Here is a 14,771-nt window from a genome sequence, read left to right on the forward strand (position 1 = left end):
GAGCAAAATTGTACCCTTTCACCTCCAACACTAGAGAACGGTTGATTTTCACAGATAACTTGCAAAAAGTCATGCCCTTCTGATTTGGTTTACTAACTGTGGAACTAAAAATATTCCTTTTGGCCTGTCAGAATAACTGATCTTGTAATTCACTTCAAGATCCAAGTGACCTGCACAAAAAATGCCTGCTTTGCTTTTTACTTAACCAATCTCAGTAAGACAGTACATTAAACAAGTGAAGAAAATATCTGACAGAGCTGCAGCTGGAGGATGCAGCTTGCTTCCCCTCTCTTTGACTTCACATTTGAAAGAGAAGTCTGCTCAAATTTACAATTGGAACCAGATTTTTGCAATGTGCTAATGCAAAATGCATGTGGCACATGGGAGCTTCTGCCTGCACACAGGACAGTTGTCAGCCTGTCAACGTCTGCTCTTAGAAACTAAGGTGGAGATGCTTGCAGCCAGATACCTGCCTTTATCTGGCTGCATACTTTCTTTCATGTACTCTGGGTTAAAACTTTGAAGAAACTTTTAAGAAGATATCAAATGGAAGACGTTATTACCCTACTTTGAAAAGATCCTTGAGCTTTTTTAACTGATTAACCTTGTATCTTTACCAGTGAGAACTAGTGAGCACAGATAACAATGCCAACAGGTAATCTTTACTAAGTAGCAAAGAGCTGAATCTTGACAAACTGAGTAAATACTCCAACAGGGTCAAGAGAAAGGCAGTTGCTAGAAGCATCATCTAGAGCATCAGCAGTGGTACTGTGGTACTGCCTGTCTAGCCAATTCATTGTGTGAATGAGTGGTGTTAAAATCTTTCCAAGAGCATAATTACTTTGGAATGGAATTATATCACTATCCAAGTGGTCAGGGTCTTCCCCAAGACGTTTCCAGTAGAGTCAGTGGGATGTTATTTCTGAAGAGAGGTGATAGAGTAAAGCTGAAATACATCCATATTGGTGGATGTACTGATGACTGGAGGTGCATTTGTCCTTGGAAACAGACCACTACAAGCGCTTAGGTAAAAATGTGCCTGTTGGCATATTTTGGAAGGAGTAAGCAGCCAGTATTTTTATGCTATTTTATTCTAGGTCTAGATGTAGGTCTATTCATTTTCTTAAACTGTGCCATAACTGGACCAGCAGACTGCTTTGAAAGCTGTGAAAAAAGAGAGGAGTTAAAACAACAAACCAGGAGTCTGAAACCCAAATTGCTGCAGTGACAGCTGTTGACAAGCACAATATGGAAACACCCCAGAAACTAGCAGCATGTGATCAACTAAATATATGAACTTTGCCATGAGAGGTTAAGAAGGCACCATCTGCCCTATGTCTAATGCATGTTTGCACTTTGAACTTCAGACATGAGATCTTTTGGTTTCTGTCCATCTTCTGGTAGCTCCAGTGCAGTCAGCAGGACACCAGAAGCTGTCAGAAGAGTTCACCATAAGCTGCAAAGCACACAGCATTGTAGAATTCAGCTCCATTTAGCTCTTCTAACAAAGAGACTTGGTCTTGTTTAATTTGGTAGAATTCAATGTTAGCACTGTCATCTGTCACACATAGAACCCAAAGGGTAACATTTCCATTTAAACACTTTAAATGCCATCTACAGACTTATCTAGATGCTTGCCTGAATTTTTTTTTTTTGCTGATCAGATGGAGGCATGCTTAGCTCTATCAGTATATGGTGGCAGAGAGGAATAGGCACAGTGCCAAAATGTTTCAAATCAGATCACCATCATGAGCTCTGCTATCTCAGAAGGGAAAAAAAAAATATTAATCTTGCCTGCAGGTGGGCAAAATTCAGTGCTGACAATAAAAATGCAAGCAAAACTGCTTTTACGTCTATGAAGTGTCTCCAGCTGCTGCATTACGGTACCAAGCAAGTTCCACATGTCAGCCAAGGAATGCAGTGTGGTACTGAAAAAAAGAAATGGCAGGCACCATCTGCATTCTTGTATATTCAGCAGTTGCCTAGAGAGTTGCTGCCATTGAAAGGAGCAAGATTACTTCTCTGCTATTAATAAGGAAACTTGACAAGACTGAAAAGGAGTTGAAGGAGCTGTCATTAGAGAAGTTTACATTCCGCAGCATCTCCCAAATAAACGAATGCAGCACTGCAACATGTAGGTACTTACCAAAACAATGAAATGTAGGTACTTTCTGCCAAAAATTTCCAGTAAATAGAACCTAATTCTTCAAGACGAAGGGCTTGGGGCAGTAACAGGTCTATTTTTAAGCATTATTAAGCACTGTTTGGCTTCACTTATGAGGACTTCAGAGCAGCTCTACTGGGGTAGTGAGTAAGGGTATCAAATGTATGCTGGACAACCCTTCATGAAGCAGCCTTGAAATTTGTACCATAAAATCAGGAGAGACTTGATCTGCAGCTTTGCTGTCAGCACATGTAAAAAGATCTTCCAAGGCAAGGGCCACCTATCTGTGTTCACACTCCCCCCGCCTATAAAAAGCGGTATGAAATGAAAGGAGGATTAAAGAGATCAGTAAGGAAATCTGCAGCAACCGCAAGATGCATCATTTTGCATTGATAGGTATATATTTACTGGTGGATGTGAAAGAAGGGAAGGAGGCTGTTGTCATGTTCATCGAACCCTGGGGCTTTCATCCTTGGGCTTCCTGCCTGAATGCGGCTGCCTTCTCTAAGCACGGTGTACCATGAAAGCGAATGAACTTCTGCAGAGTGGCATGGAGGTGAATATGCCAAGCAGCTCATTAGCGTAGTGCTGGCTCATTGCTCATTGTTAAGATGCCAATTCCCATTTTGAGCCTGGAGGGTATGCAAAGGGCAGGTAAACAGTTAATGAGTATGGTTCTTTGAATTGAGCGGCTGAATCTGTGCTGAACTTTTAAATCTTTTATAGCTGTGATATTTCAGAGTCCTAAAAATGAATCAGAATGTCTGATAGGTACGCCATGAAGTTCCATATACACAGTGCCCAGATTTAGCACTGAGCATTTACCTTCTGATATGCTGACAAAGGGAAAATGGTTTATACAGAGGTCTGTGGGCTGTTTTGCACCTAAAAGAAGCTGGTAAAATTGAGCTTTTTACTGTTTCTTCTGTCATGTAGAAAAATTCCATTGAAACACCATCAGTGGTTTCATAGCACTACTACAAGCATAAAGGTTACTTCATCAATAAAATAATGTTGGTGCTTGAAGGCTTAATATATACATTACTGAGGAGATGGCACCCAAAGTCAATATTGAAATAAAGTCAGCAGTGTCCCTAACATTAAACTAATCCTCTATACTTATATTGCCCAGTTCATCTCAAAGCTCCTTCCTTTCTAAACAAACAGGGAACAGTTAACCAGCCTGAATTACAGGTATAATTGCAATGCAGCTTCTTTGCGGCATCTATTTACCATCCTGCAGTAAAACTCTGATGTCGTTAACCAGAAAATCACACGTTTCCTGGAAAAAGAAGTAGCAAATTTCTGAGGAATTTCTAATTTTTCCAGAGGCAAAGAAAAATTAGAATGTAATGTTTCATTTTGATATAAGACAGAACTACTGCTTAGCTTTCTGTCTTTAGGTTTACAGATTCCCAGCGCTGTGTCTGAATCTGTTACTGACATCTCCTGCATTTTTGTGACTATCACTCACTGCCCCTTTGAAATACCCACATACAGATGCTATAAGCTTTGTTGTTCCTGCATAGAATCTTGCAGAACTGCCAGATGCTGACATCCCCATGTTATCAAAGCAGTGTAGACTGCAAAGGTTTTCAAGACCTGTCTGGATGATGCCCTGAGCAACCTGGTCCTGCCCAATGGCTGACCCTGCTTTGAGAGGAGGCTGGACCAGAGATCCCCTGGGGTCCCATCCAGCTTGAGTTACCTGTGATCCTGCCTATCTGCTGGGGTGCACAACCTCTAGTGCTGAAGCCTGCTGCAAGGGTAGAAGGAAAAGCAAATGAAAAGTACATGCCATGGGAGGGATATGCTTCCAGAAGGATTTTGATGTACAGGAAAAAAAGATTTCCAAAATTTGCTACTCCAGAGGTTAATTTTTAAAATTTTATCAGGACAGGAGATTTATTTTTTAATTTAATTCCTCTCTAGAATATTATCACATACAGAAAAGGAACTGCTAGTAAAGATGCAGGTGCATCAGGCTGAGACTAAGTATGGGCTTTTCTTCCCCACATATGCCATAAGTGTGTTTTTATGATGTGGTATTGAGAATTCCTGAATCTTGTCTAGTCATCTTCAACTGCACCCCAAGAACTCTTGCTGCAGTATGAGCTCCTCTTTCCTTCAGATGACAGAGATCTTCTGACTCTGAGGCAGACATTGCTGTTCAAGTCCATATTCATAGAAGTGTCCATAAAAAAAAAAAGGTAGATATTCACAACAAAAATCAGCCAGAGATAAAATAAATATTTCTGCCCCTTCCTTGATTTTAGTAAAAGTACACAGAGAAGCAATTAAAAGAGGCTTAACTTAAATTGGTTTTCCAGATGAACAGCAGTTTGGATAGCAGTGATTGCATATATAACATTTATCCCTTGGGTTAATGATACTCTCTTCCAATTCTCCTTAATCTCATTACAAAGTCAATAAATATTTCTTTTTCCCAACACTCTTCTCTGGCATTGTTTAGAAAGAGGGAGAAAGAGGAGAGGAGAGGAGAGGAGAGGAGAGAGACTAAAGAGACTAAATTTAGAACTTGAGTTTGAGCAAACTGCTGTCTGGAAATTCTTTGCATTAAAATTAGTCATCTGATCTCAAACTTCCACTCTCAAGGGCTTTTCAGCCATTTACTTCAACAAGTGTCGCAGACCATATGATGTGTTATGCCTCACTTGAGGGACTCTTGGTATAAAGCATCTAACAACATATATCAAAAACTTCCAGTAGTGTCCTCCGTATCGCACCACTGCCCAAATACTACTTATATGCAGAGCTGCTACTTCACTTAAACATTGTTTTCCTGTCAATGTGTTGGATCATTTTGCAATCTTCTAAAAATTCTAGCTCCTCATTTTTCAGCTGTCCATCTTTGAGATTTGACAGGAGAAAAGCTGTGTGGTCATTAGCTGCCTTTCTTTGACTACATATGTAATTTTTGTATATATATACACACATACATACATATGTATGCATGATCTTTTTGATCATACATATGCTTAAAAATATATGTAGCTACTTAGTGATAACCTAATTATGTAAATGTTTAAGTCAATTCCATTTATAGCCACAATTACAGCACATAATCCCTCCCAGAAAAAGTGGGTGGATTGGACAGAAAATATCTGTCTAATCTCTTTTATCTTAAAGATTTTGATGTCTTTTGTGGTTCCCACTGTGTTTAGTTCATTTAGAAAGTATCTGTCCAAAACAGCATGTTCAACTTTTTTAACAATATCTCTGTTAAAATACCATCAGAACACAATCTGCTTTTGTTATGCCCATTCACAATCAACAAAGCTTTTTTTTTGTTCCTTGAACTGTGCTTATCAGCTAAACCACAAGTGGGAAGCACAACAAATGCTTCAGAACAATGCCATCAGATACAGAAACTTTGTGATTGCTCCTGTCCAGCTCTTTATGAAAACTGCAGGTCACAAAAGATTAAAATTCTGCCTTGACTGGGTTCATTTTTTAATAAAGAGGGAAAAGGGGGCAGGGAGCCCTGGGAGGATCAGAAGAACAGATTAGCTGTCTACAGAAACACTAGTTATGTATCATTAACTCCACTGAAGCTATTCATAGTTAAAGCTGAAAAATGCCCAAGATGACATTCCTTCCTCCCATGCTGTCAGGGGGGAGGCCAGAGACAAGATTTTCCACTTCATCTCCCAGTTTCCTTTTATATACAGGCTCTCAGCAAACTGCTCATGTTGCCACAACAGAGACCTTGAACCTTCAAAGCTATCTACAGAGACAGACCCTTATCCTCAATCAATATGGCTCAGCTAAGAGGCATAGGCTACCCACATATATCTCTTTGCAGGACTGGGACTTATGTTTTCAGTGACTGAACTTACTTTTTATTAAAGAGCAGAATGTCACTGCCAATTGGTCTCTGCAAAGAGAGCTAAAAAAGTTTAATTTTCATAGAACAATAAGAATGGGGACATGATTTCTTTGGAGAGCCAGTCATCACTGTGACAGAGGAAAGTCATCAACACACACAACCCTGAATCCTTTTCTGCGACAGGAAATAAGACCCAGCTAATGGGAGAAGAGGTGATTTTTCTCCAGAAGAGAGTTCTTCATTAGGTCCTGTCTGAATATCAACATGCATAACCTGAAGGAGAAAAGGCTACATTATTTCATTTTTCAAATAATGGTAAATACTGATGAAGGAAGAGAATACTGTGCAATTCAGAGCAAGAGAGTAACAAAGCAGAAATTTGCTTGAAAACTTGCCATCCACGAGAAGAATCACTCATCTGTGGAAAGTGATGAGGAGTGGAAAACCTGAAAAGCATGACCCTGATAGAAAGCAACATGGAAAGGTGAAGTTAGACAAAAATAAAATGCTTTAAAAAATGCTTAAGACCAAAGAGGCGTGGTTGGAATCCTCACATCAGCTTTTTCCTCAAATATTTTTTTTAAGAGAGGAGAGTAGCTGAGCCTGTGTGCGTCTTTATTGCCCCAAAAAGCTACCTCCAACAGAAATGGCTAAAAAAAAAGAAAAAAAGGGAGATTGCTGTTTCAGTTCAGCACTGCTTCAAAGCTCCACCATGCTGCCCAGCTAATGTGTTTTTTAGATCATAGAATCATAGAATGCTTTGCATTAGAAATAATGACCTTAAGATCATCCAGTTCCAACCCTCCTGCTATGGGCAGGGTTGCCTCACCCTAGGCCATGTTGCCCAAAGCTCTGTCCAGCCTGGCCTTGAACACTGCCAGGGATGGAGCATTTACCACTTCTTTGGGCAACCCATTCCAGTGCCTCACCAACCTCACAGTAAAGAATTTCTTCCTTATATCCAATCTAAACTTCCCCTGTTTAAGTTTTAACCAGTTACCCCTTGTCCTATCACTACAGTCTCTAATGAAGAGTCCCTCCCCAGCATCCCTATAGGCCCCCTTCAGATACTGGAAGGCTGCTATGAGGTCTCCACGCAGCCTTCTCTTCTCCAGGCTGAACAGCTCCAACTTCCTCAGCCTGTCTTCATACAGGAGGTGCTCCAGTCCCCTGATCATCCTCATGGCCCTCCTCTGGACTTGCCTTAACAGCTCCATGTCATTCTTACGCTGAGAACACCAGAACCGTTTACAATACTTCAAGTGCGGTCTCATGAGAGCAGAGTAGAGGGGCAGGATCACCTCCTTTGACCTGCTGGTCACGCTCCTTTTGATGCAGCCCAGGATACAGCTGGTTTCTGGGCTGTGAGTGCACAATGAAGCCGGATTGTGTTCATTTTCTCATCAACCAGCACCCCCAAGTCCTTCTCTGCAGGGCTGCTCTGAATCTCTTTCCCAACCAACCTTTAGCTGTGCCTGGGATTGCCCTGACCCAGGTGTAGGACCTTGCACTTGGCATGGTTAAACTCCATGAGGTTGGCATCAGCCCACCTCACAAGTGTGTCAAGGTCCCTCTGGATGGCATTCCTTCCCTCCAGCGTATCAACCGAACCACACAGCTTGGTGTCATCGGCAAACTTGCTGGGGGCACACTCAATCCCACTGTCCATGTCACTGGCAAAGATATTGAACAAGACCAGTCCCAAGACTGATCCCTGAGGGATACCACTTGTTACTGATCTCAAACTGGACATTGAGCCATTGACCAGAACTCTTTGCATGCGGCCATTCAGCCAGTTCGTTATTCACCAAGTGGTCCATCCATCAAATTGGTGTCTCTCCAGTTTAGAGACAGGGATGTCAGATATCATTAATTTTGGGGTACCAGTTAGCTTTTCTTATTGCTTTGGGAATCCCTGTGTGAGTGCTGTTGCCACGTGTCACCCCACCCCTCTGAAGCAAGTCTCTGCCTAACATATACTGTTGCATAACAGCTCTTTTAGAAGATCGAAGTGACATTTTTAGAAATAAGGAATTGAGGAGTTCATGATGTTCCCATGATGTTTTTCTTTAAAGCCATTTAATTTCCTAGGGTATGTCTGTGTTTTTCATTCAAGATGTAAACTTGTTCTGTCAAGGGTGCTGTTAGAAGGACTGCTTTCCATAGAGGAGTCGCCTGCATTAAATATGCATAGGCTGTCTAAACAAGACCCATAGGGAATATTAAAGTGTTTTAATGACTGGAATATAAGGACAAAGAAAAGGAAGGGATGTAGGTGCATGTTAATGGCAAAACCAAAATAATATGATAAAACATCATAGGCATTTGTACACTTCTGACATGATGCTAACATCAGACCTGAAAGCCAGCCAGCAGGCAAAAATTCTGCATAGACTAAGAAATGCTCCCTATGAAAGTCCACAGAACTGTAATATATTCCTCCCAACTTATTTTTCTATGTTTGGATTTACAAAGCAAACATAAGATTTAGAGACCCCTACCAAAGCTCAGTTGTTCAGATATGACTTATGAAATGTCAATAACTGTGAATATACTCTAATATGAAGCAAGCCAGAGCATGCTTCTGCTGCATCAGTCGTACTGAAAGCCTGATGGTTGTGGGGGAAAAACATGGGGTCAGTATCCACGTGATAAGAATGAACTGCAAATTGAATGCATTCATGTTGCCAGCTCAGCAAGGCCACTCTTTGTATTTTGCTTCATGAAAAATCAGTCCGTGTTGATTATCAGCACTGCAGTATTGATTATCCAGAATACAGGCAAGCTGTTTAAAGGTAAAAGGACAAGAAAAAAACTCCTAAAAAAGGCCAGAGACAGCAACCAAATACCTTTCATTGGCTTTTGGGAATATAAGTGTCTCAGTGAATGACACATCATCACATGTGTGTGGGACATGGAGCTCAGCCAAGTTAATATTTCTATTCTTATTACCTAGGAAATAAATTCAGATTTTGTTCATCTGCTGTGTCAGATGGAGCTTTTTCAATCTAAACAAGGTGGAGACAGGTCTATCCCCTGTAGTGCCTTTAGGAAGAGCATAAATAAAACTCTGCAACATACTCCCTGCAAAGTCTCATTCATGTTTCCTTCACAACTAAAGAAAACGGTGTCCTCTGCACACATACATACAGTCTCATACGTGAAATAACCAGGGAACCATTCACCAGGCAAACTGGATGTTAGAATCCCTGCCAGGAAGAAAGGGCTCATTCATCTCCTTGCCCAACCCTGGACCCTTGAGCCTAAAGCCAAGCAGGCCATCATTCGCAGGACTGCAGAGCCCCTGCTTAATCTGCAGTCTTAGCCTCCAAAGCCAGCAAGCACTGAGAGGCCACTAACTCACTGTGGACATAGAAACTTGCTTACCCATTTCTTCTTGCATGGTAGAGAAACACACATCTCTTCAATAATGCTACATTACTGCCATGGGTATAAAAAGACATCCTCAGCATCCAAGCAGAAGCAATAATGGTGTGAGCCAGCTAACTCCCTCAGGCACACCAGGCCAAGCAGGAATACTACCCATCTTAATTTAATTTTAGGCATCACAGAGTGGAGATTTTCTTAACTTTTCTTTCTACCTTCCTTATAATCAGCCACAAAACCCCTGCAGTAATCCTGGTTACACATTACTATGAAGTTTTCTTTACTATGTTTCATGCTGACTATTCTCAGTGCAGTGTATATTAATCCTCAGTGCAGTGTATATTAATCTTTTTCAAAAGAGGCCTTGAGCTCACTCTAGAGTATAAGAAGGTTTGCTTCTTTTTTTCCTTAAGGGAGAAATGCAGATGATCTCCTTCCAAATAGGGATCAATCAACTTTAAAGAAATCTGTATTGGATTGTTCCCTCCTTTTGCTTAGTTACCTTTGAAATAAGAAAAGAACATCTACATCTCAATTTGAAAGTTATTTCAGTGATTTTCCCCCATTAAAAGCACAACTCAGTAACTATGGAAGAAGGCAGGTGAGAAGAGTCTTTCAAAACAATTTGTTGTGCTCTCAGTAGCAAAGAGGAAGAGAAGAAACTTCTGGAGAAAAAAGGCAAAGCATCTCTTCACTGTAGGTCTTCTCTCTACCTTATAGAATTATAGAGAATTATAATTCTCTAGCAGTGCTTATTCCAGACAAGTCCTTCATAACATAGCTTCTAGCCTGTTCCTCACCCCTAATCCCAGTAGCATCCCTCAGGTTTCAATGTTCCTCTGACTGAAGCCGTTGGGAGTTTCACCTGAACAATATCATAGCAGGCAACGGAAGCCAAGGGCTCCTACAGACAAAACCACTATAAACCAGCACAATAGACATTTCAATTGGCTCAGACAATACACAGCACCAAAAATGCCAGAATTCTATTAGTTTATGCAGAATCCCCCTTGTTAGTACCTAGGCAACTTACGTTTCTCATTTCAAACTCATTACTCAATCACAGCTTTACCTCAGGTTTGGGTTTTTTTTTTTTGCACACTACCCTTCTTTTTTTGTAAAATTCATCAAGCCTTAGTGGAGTTTCCTAAACATTCCATACTATTCCTATGCCTGCAGTCCTCATATTAAGTAAGAAGAGTGATGGAGAACTTTCTTCCATATTGTGAAGATCTGTTTGCCATTCAGGTCTATCTGAATGGTAAAGCAAAACCTTGGTTTCATAGAACCACAGAATAGTTTAGGTTGGAAGGGACCTTTAAAGATCATCTAATCCAACTGTCCATGCAGTGATCAGCAACATCTTCAACTAAGTCAGGTTTTTTAGAGCCCTGCCCAACCCAGCTTTGAATGTTCCCAGGGATGGGGTGTCTACATCCTCTCTGGAAAACCTGGTCCAGTGCTTCTCCACCCTCATTGTAAACAATTTCTTCTCTATATCTACTCTCAATCTCCCCTCTTTTAGTTTAAAACCATTACCCCCTTGTCCTATTGCAACAGGCCCCACTAAAAAGTCTCTCCCCATTTTTCTCATAGCCCCCTTTTAAGTACTGAAAGGCTCCAACAAGGTCTCACTGGAGCCTTCTCCAGCCTTAACAACCCCAACTCTCTCAGCCTATGCTCATAGCAGAGGTGCTCCAGCCCTCTGACAGTCTTTGTGGCTTTCCTTTGGACTTGCTCCAACAGGTCCATGTCTTTCCTGTGCTGGGGGGTTCCAGAGCTGAACACAGTACTCCCGGTGGGGTCTCATGAGAGTGCAGCAGAGGGGGAGAATCATCTCCCTTGGCCTGCTGGGCACTCTTCTTTGAATGCAGTCCAGTATACAATTGGCTTTCTGAGTCACAAGTGTACACTGCTGGCTCATGTCCAGCTTTTCATTCACCAGTATCCTCAAGTCCTTCTTCTCAGGGCTACTCTCAACCCCTTCATCTTCTATTCTGTATTGATACTGGTGGTTGCCCTGACCCAGGGGCAGGACTTAGCACTTGGCCTTGTTGAACCCCATGAGATTCACATGGGCTCACTTCTCAAGCTTAAGTCCAGGTGCCTCTTAATGGCATCCATTTCCTCAGGTGGGATCACGTTTCTGATGCATTCATCTTGCTTGGTTAATATTAGAATTATAGCTGCTTTTTCTCAGTGTCCTTACCCAGTAGGCTGTCTATAACATGCAGAGATGAAAAGCCTGAAGCTCACAGCTCTCCCACAGCCCAGGAGACAGGCTGATAGGAACTAGTCAGACAGGTTGGCAGGAAACATGGGGATATTTTATCTGAGATTTTTTTTCCTATCATTAACTACATCTTGAAGTGCCCAGAATCACAATGTAAACATGCAGTAGGGGTCCAGAATTAATCTTCTGTATATGCCATGTGGAAGACTGGTAAAATTTATAGAAACAGGTCTTTGCATGTTAAACTGAACCAGGTGGGTGTTGAAATGCTTATACTCTGTCTGTGATTCAGTTTCATAGGGATAGAAAACATTCTCAGCAAACTCTCATTGCTGTTTGTCAGGGTAGATCTTTCCTGAATGCCAGATGGAGACTTTGTCCAGGATTTGACTGCAGAGCAAGCATGACTGCCCTGGAGCGATCCCTGCAGTCACACAGCCTCTGCCTTCCTGCCGGCAGCACAGCATCACAAGCAAGGGGCTTCCAGGGACACATCCGTGGTGTGCCCCCATCTCAGCCCCATTTGCAGTCATTTGTCTTCTCTGTTAGAGTAACCCCAAAGCTGCAGGGTTGGCTTTGGACACAGCAGTTTCCCAAGAAAGGCTGTGCTGAGCCCATCCCCTCACCTCTGCACCTCATCTCTGACTTGCCTGGCTGCTATTTGGCTAGACCCAGGGATCTGCTTCCCTTACAGCAGTCATTGCCATTTTCATCAGCTCTGCCTTCTTCCCCACCAACCACTTCCTCCCTATGTTCTTGAAGACAATTTCATTATGCAACTTTCTAAAGCTCTTGGGCAATCTGCTTTCATTCTCCCACTTTCCTTTCCTGATCAGTATTTATACTCTTAACTCCAGCACCTCATTCTTTATACATGGCATGTCCTTCTTTCTAATGCTTGATTACTTTTTGCACTCACTTATTCAGAATGACCTTTTTCACTCCTGGTGTATTTATCGTTAGATAGCTCTCATAACCCTTGGGCATATTGTCATTTATCTTTCAACTCATTCAATTCCCTCCCCACCCAATTCAGCTCTGCTTAGTATCCTTTTTGTTCCTCCAAATATTGTGCTGCTGAAAGCAAAGCGTTTTAAATACTAAAATAAATAAATAAATAGTAACAATTAATTGTTGCCTAGCAGCTTCCCTACTATAATGTTTGCAGCAGATGCATTTCCATAGATAAAGAACCATCAGATGCTTTCGGTAAGAAAGACTTAAATGCTAGATTGAGGAAAACAGCAGCAAGGCAGGAACTGGAGTATGACACAGCAGAGGGGCTGGGAGGACAGCATGGTTGATGCCTGTGCCATCCAGCTGCTAGTGCAGTAGATGGCACAGAAATGTCAAATAGGGTCACTCCATGTATGATACATCTGCCGTATCTTCCCCAGGAGAAGACTAGGGCAAGAACTAATTCATTTTAGAGAGAGTCTGAATACAACTTTTGGATGTTAATAATCTGTGATGGTTTTGAAGCAAAACTTCATGAAATGGTGTAATCCTTAAATCCAGTCCTCACTTCTCTCAGGAATGGAATTAGCCACACCCTAAACTGGAAACCATATTTTTTGGTTTGTTAATGTAGTTTATTCTACTTACATCTAGCTAAATCTGCTGCTAATACACTGTTTTCAAAGTTATTTCATGAAAAATGGACTAGATTTTTAATGACAATGGACAAGTATCTTTTGCAATATAGACAGATCCCCAGAACCAAATGTTGGCAGTTTTAATGCCTTCAGTATTTTTCTGGCCATGACAGACAGTAATTTCTTAAGTCCATTTGCAAAGGCTGACTACAGGATGGACTCCAGGAGCTGTCAGCCTTCTCTAATGAGTCAGTCGACTCCGCTTCTTTGTTCTGTACAGAAAGATAAAATAAAATCCGCTTTTCTTTCCACTTTAAAATATAACATAACCTGAACAGTCAGTTACTAAGGCTTTTCGCACTCAACCAAGATGACAAATGCAAAATGCAAGCTATGACTACGAATAAAGTATCAACCAGATATGTTGACTAAATTGCGGCGCAATAACCCATCCATAGCACAGAAAATGCATTTTCAGCACTGGTAAATGGAACAGCCTCAAAATATCCATCATCTTGAGTGTACTGTTACATATTTACCTATGGAATTTTATTTCCTGCGAGCAAGCCTTAAAATTAAGACACACAGTAAAACAGATGTACTTGCACAGTGACTGACATCCATCACCAGGATTTTAGTCTATTAGGATAAAAATGTAGGGATCAGTGGAGAACATACCCACATTTCAACAATTGGGCAGGTCAAAACAGTTCTGCAATTCCCTCAGCTGGAAAACCAGCTGTACGTAAGCCTATGTGATGGTTTGCTGCCACCAAACATTGTTCCTACTGAACATCCAAGGCAGTTCAGAAGTCCTACCAACCTGCAGGTCTGCCTTTTCATTTCAAAAGGTGAAGACCATACTTCACTTCCTCCAAGCCCTAGCAGCAGAGCTTGCCATCTCTTCCTTCTTGTAGGCAATACTTGAGAGACTTTCAATGCATTGAAAATGCATTGAAATTAAGCAACATAGGTTAGTGTTCTTCTCTTTCTGTGCTCTTCTTTTTTCTGTTTTTTTTTTTTCTGGGCTGGTGCTAGCTGAGCTTCATGAAACATTGCATCCTGAATTTAGCAGTCCAGCATTGTGTGCTCCTCTCAGGGCTATTCTTTCAGATTGTCTGCTGACTAAGACATACACCAGACATGCACTAGCTTGCAATTGCATTAATCTCATCAGGCTTTCCCTTGCAACTACAGCTGAGTGATAGCAACTTGCATTTTATTTTGAATAAAAGTTTAAATAGTGATCTAATCTGAGCCCGGGCTTTAAGCGAGGGCATGTAGTACCTGTGGTTTAGCCAGCAGAGACACATGTGTGATATGCAGGCAGCAGCAAGTCCCACAGTTGTCAGTCCCCTTTTCCTACTCTTACCCTAATACAACAATTTCACTATAATTGGACAGCAGCAGAGAGGAATTCACATGACATTTGCTCTAAAGCACAATGAACAATTATATGATACAGGCTTCATTGCATGGCAACTCTTGATGAAGTATTTCATTAGTTCTATAAATACATTTATTTATCAATTTTTTGCCATT

This window comes from Pezoporus flaviventris, unplaced genomic scaffold (genome assembly GCF_033815535.1).
Source record: "Pezoporus flaviventris isolate CSIRO_AGI_PZ_B2104156 unplaced genomic scaffold, CSIRO_AGI_Pfla_v1 ptg000002l, whole genome shotgun sequence".
Classification (NCBI taxonomy): domain Eukaryota; kingdom Metazoa; phylum Chordata; class Aves; order Psittaciformes; family Psittacidae; genus Pezoporus; species Pezoporus flaviventris.